The following is a 5084-nucleotide window of genomic DNA, read 5'->3' on the forward strand; positions in this document are numbered from 1 at the left end:
AAAGCTGCTTCAATGACCCCATGACTGACCACAGATTCTCCACCACCACAGTCAGTTTTGCATGGATTTGCACAGCAATTTTAGTAAGCTGGGATGCAAACTCTGCAAAACTGACTGTAATCAGCACCATCTTCTCCAGAAACTGTCACTGGCTAGGATGCACTTTATCTAGCAGTACTGTAAGTGCCCACATTACAGTAGGTCCAATTCAAGGCTACCTGCACTATGAGCACTTTGATACTGCTAGGACAAAACTACTTCCTGAGCCAACTGTATTCAGTTGGGGGTGGGGGGGGGGGGGGAAAAGAACAGGAACACAACACACTACCACACTTGAGCTAGAAAGTGCAATCGCTGAGCTAAAGCCAGATGGATGCGGTCGTTCTGGACGTGCAGGCAGCAGCTTGTGCCAGAAGGAGCATTTAGGGCAGTAGATTCTACGCTACTTCACTAACTGCACTAGATGCACCTTAACACAAGGACCACTTGGGAGAGGTAGCTTTAATGCACCTTAACACAAGGACCACTTGGGAGAGGCAGCTTTAAGGCAGCAAAGCAGCAAATCCTGGTTAGGTCCGTGCCCCGCCATCGTCACTGAATCGCCACAGTAATGCCAGAAGTGCTTATACTGCAGTAGATCCTAACCTCTACCTGCACTGTAAGCACTTTTGCACAACTCAAGGCCCATCACCATCTTCGATTCGAAAGGTCCTTTCCCCCTTTCAGCACAGCTGAAGCACGGCAGAAGCATCTTGACTGAAGCACAGGAGCCAACAGTACCTGCCAAGAGAGAAGAGGAACATTAGCATCGTACAACGCAGAGAGGGATTCGCTGTTTGATCTGGCAGAGGTTTTATTTATTAAGAGCAGAGAGGCAGAAATGGGCTGAGGGTTTTGAGAAGGCAGTTTAGCCGAGACCACACCAAACAAGGAAAGGTGCTCCACTTCGAATAAAGGTGAAAACGGCTTCCTCCACTTTCCAGTGGCAGTTAAAAAGCACCCTGATAGCTACCAAAACATCTCAGCTTCCCACACCCGTGGGGTTTGGTGCCTCGCTACGGCACATGAGACATTTTACCTGACCTTTTTCCTCGCAGGGCTTCGCCACCTATCTGCATCACCCAACCCACAAGCGTTCCCACCCAGGAGTGGAAGAAAAAGTTCCGACACATGATCCCGCAACCCCCCCACCAGATAGTCAAGTATCTGTCCTCCAGATGATGCAGCGCGGCACAAAAGCCAACCCTCCTCGCAGGAGGGAAGGAAGAATATTTTTGGTTTAAATACACATATGTGCACCAAAATTCGAATTTCCCTCCGGAGCCAGGCTGTCGAGACTCTGCCTTAGGAAGCCGCGGAGGTGGGAAGGTTTAATTGTCTTTTTTTTCCACGCGGGGATGCCCGGGGGCAGCGCAGCTCAACCCTCCCCACCTCCTTCCTGTCCTCCCGTAAGTAGCTCCGGCAGAAGCGGAGCCACGCTGGGTGTTTATGGCGAGGGGGGGGCTGTGTCGAGGGAAGGACTCCCACCTCCAGCGGGGCATTATCTCCCCCCGGGGCAGCGCAGCCCGCCGTTATCTCCTCCGCACTGACCATCTGCTCGGGGTGGGGGCGGGCAGGGGGATTACTCGGCCACGCTCGCCACGTGCACGCCGCGACCCCCACCTCCGGGGTGAGCAACCGGAGCAGCCCCCACGGGGTACCCACCGGTCGGCGCTCAGCACCGGTGCTTTCAGTGCGGTGCCGCATCCGCCGGGGACGCTGCCTACCCCCCGCCCCACCGTGCAGGGGGTGTGGGGGTGTCCCGCCACGTGCTGCCCGCCCCGTCCGGGCGGCAGCAATGAAAGCGGCGGAACAAAGCACGGTGGGAAATGCAGTCCTCCATTCAAAGCCCCAAAAACGCGCCAAGCCGCCCGGCCGTCCTCTTCCTCTGCCCCACCACCTCGCCACCGAAATGGGCCCACTCCGCCACCCGCCCCGGGAAGGGAGCGCTGCGAGCCTGGCCCTAAAGTTACAGCGAGGGCGTCTCCCCGCGGCGGCGGGCGGCCCCTTTGTCCCGGCCCGTCGGGGGCAGCCCAGCCGCTTCCCGCCGCCCCGGCCCCTGGCCCTCCGCGCCCCCCTACCTGCCGCGCTCCCTCCCCGCGGCGGGCGGCGCGCAGCGGCCGGGCGGGCTGGGCGCGCGGTGCCCCGACGGCGGCGGCGGCGGCTCCGAGCGCGTGGTCCGGGCTCCCGCGCGCCCGCCCGCCCCCTCCGCGCGCCTGCCCGCGAGCCAGCGAGCGCGCGCGCCCCCGGCCCCGCCGCGCGCCGCCTGCCGGCCGGCCCCGCGCCGACTACAGCCCCCAGCGGCCCCCGCGCGCCGCGCATGCGCCCGGCCGCCGCCGCCATGTGCTCGCCCCGCGCGAGCGCGCGCCCCCCCTCCCCCTCCCCCCACGCGCCGGCCACGCGGGGGCGGCGCGCGCGACACCCCCCCACCCCCCACGCACATACTGCACACACTGAGGCTGGGCGTGGGGTACACGGCGGAGAAGGGGAGACAGCCAGCGGCGCGCCCCCGCTCCTCCGCCCACCCCACACCGCGCAGCAGCGCGCCCGGCCGGGGAGCCCCAAGTTTCGGCCGCCCGCGGTAGCACCATCCATTGTTGGAACGGCGGGAGCCACGGGCAATGGGGGTGGGGGGCTTGGTGGGAGGGGGGGATCGGCCGCTTCGGGCGGCCCCGGGGTGCGGGGCACAGGGGGTACGGGAACGCAGCGTGCGAGCCGCGGGCCCACGCGGGAGGCGAGACGCGCTCCGCACACTCCTACAGGTGGGTGGCGGCCAGCTCCGGTAAAGCGCTGCCGCCCCCTACCCCAGCGGGGACGGAGGGTTCCCCGCCCGACTGCGTGTCCCCAAATCCCGAGCAATCCGCGCCGCCCCAGCGGGTAGAGATTGCGGCGCAGAGCGGCGGGGCGGTGGGAGCCGCTCCGAGAGGTACAGGCGAAAATAAAAAGCTAAAGACAATTAAAGCCTAAATTCCACAACGCGCGCAGACACGGGGAGCAGCCTCGGGGTCACGCCGGCCTTTGGGAGAGGAAAAGGGCCGGGGGCGAGGCGAGGGGGGGAGAAGCGGCAAGGAGAGAGGCAGAGAAGGGAAAGATAAACACGTTACCTTTGAGCCCGAGCAAAGCCCTGGAATAAAAAGGGGTTTACGAAAGTGGCGCGAAGACAATATCATGTGATCCCAGCCCAGGGCGGCTCCTTCCCGCACCGACCAGCCAAAAAAAGAGAGAGGAATAGAGGGGGGGGAGAGCACATCCGCTCCCCACGCCATTAGCATAATTAATTGTGTCCTGCAGCTGCAGCCGCGGCTCCCCGGCCAATGGCAGCCACCGCCTCCCCGGCCTCCTCTTCCTCCCCGCCCGGGCAGGATGGCGATGGCCGGAGACCTCGCCGAGAGCCTGGGACGGGCATCGCCCCGCGGCGTGCTCGGGGCACGGCGGGGAGCGGCTCATCTGCCCGCCCGGCTGCTAGGAGGGTGGTTTTTCTAGGGGGTCGTGGCGAGCGCCCCACGCCTGGTAGTGGGTCCGGGAGCTGCCGGCCCGGCCCGCTGTGCACCCGGAGGGGGCCCTGGCGTGGCGGGGCGCAGAGCAGCTTCTCCACGCCCTTCTCGTCGTGGGAATACAAACTACCGCTGCGCCCCTGCAGCTCCTCACGCACACGCGTGGCCGTGGTCACTCCGGGTCTCCGGCGCGGTGCTGGCTGCAAACTTGTAGGCATTTTGGGGTGGAACACCCCGAAATGGTGTGGCAGAGGGCCTGGCCCGGCCTAGGCTGGCCTACACGGGAGCAGCCCAGGCTCACAGCGATACCCTGCCGCTGCCGACTCCCCGCTTCTGCTCTCCGTGGGTTCCCTACACTTGTACATCACCAAGAAGCTCCCCGAGAAGCCTTGCTACAACTGAACCCCACCGAGATAACACCCTGAGGCGTTTCACTAGACCCGAACCCCACCGAGGTGCACCCAGAGAGAGAGAGCGAGGTCTTGCTGCGAGCGAACCCCACCGCGGCACACCTGGAGGAGTCTCGCTACCTCTGAGCCACCCTCGGGTGCCTCCCGGGGGGGTTTGCCAGGGGCCAGGCAGTGCTGGGGACCCTTGGCCTGGGCAGGGTAGAGCGGTCAGCCTGCCTCGGCGGGCGGCCCTCGCAGGAATGCTAAAAATGTGCTAATTGTGCCCTGCCAGCAGCCGCTGTTCCTCAAGGATTAGAAGTAATCATCTTTTTTTTTCCTCCCCCCTCTCGCCTTTTCCTTTTTTTTCCCTCCCTCCCCCCCCCTCCTCCCCCAACAACAAAAATCAATCGATAACGAACGGGTTTGCCTCGCATCTCCCCGTCCTGGCTGCTCTGTTTGGTTTGGGGGGGAAAGAAAAGCAATCTATATCTCTATATCCGAGGTGCTTCATTTAACCCTGAGCATTGGTATCTGAAGTTAGAACAAAAAGGTCCCCATGGAAACCCAGGAGTAATCTATCAGCATTACGTTCGTTACACAACGAGAAAAGGGTTCTTTGTCCCGCCTCTATTTACTACTGTTTAATTTCTCTTTCTAAGTCCTGCAGCCAAGTTCTTTTCAGGTTTGAAGGGTGAGTTGTGCTGAGCTTCCCTGCTTCCCTCCCCGCCTGCATGCGTGTGCGGCCTAAAACAAAGCCACCACCATATTTAAGCGCTCCTGGGGCAAGACGGGAGGGCTTTTCTCTCCGCAGGCAGACCTACTTCGGAGCTTGTTTGGTTATTTGTTCCCCCCCCCCCCCCATAAAAAAAAACCCTGCAATTTGTTCCTTCATTGTCAGTGAAAACGCTCGGCCGGGTTGGCCCTTGCAAACTTTTCTCTTGTGGTGGCAAGATGCGGGGTTTGCTGACTCCTGATTTGGAGCTGCAGGGAGATTTTGTGTAATGGAGGATGCAGCAAAATCCGAAACTGACATTTTCTCCTGCTCAGAGTAACTTCCTGAAGTCTCAAGCCCCTAATGCTAAAAGGGAGCAAAATGCTCAAGCAAAGAAAAGTCAATCATTTAGCACGGGTGTGTAAATTTGCCCCTGCAGATGTGGAACAG

The 5084-nt window shown here is 61.5% G+C and overlaps 1 long non-coding RNA gene across 1 annotated transcript; it reads right to left on the reverse strand.

Moving 5' to 3' along the window:
* Positions 1-470: 470 nt before the first annotated feature.
* LOC135183668 (uncharacterized) lies at positions 471-4232 on the reverse strand. The gene is made up of 2 exons (XR_010305645.1): positions 3144-4232; positions 471-780 (listed from the first exon to the last, which is right to left on the reverse strand). It is a non-coding gene; the product is annotated as an uncharacterized LOC135183668 (long non-coding RNA).
* Positions 4233-5084: the final 852 nt, after the last annotated feature.

This window comes from Pogoniulus pusillus, chromosome 19, assembly GCF_015220805.1.
Source record: "Pogoniulus pusillus isolate bPogPus1 chromosome 19, bPogPus1.pri, whole genome shotgun sequence".
Taxonomy (NCBI): Eukaryota; Metazoa; Chordata; class Aves; order Piciformes; family Lybiidae; genus Pogoniulus; species Pogoniulus pusillus.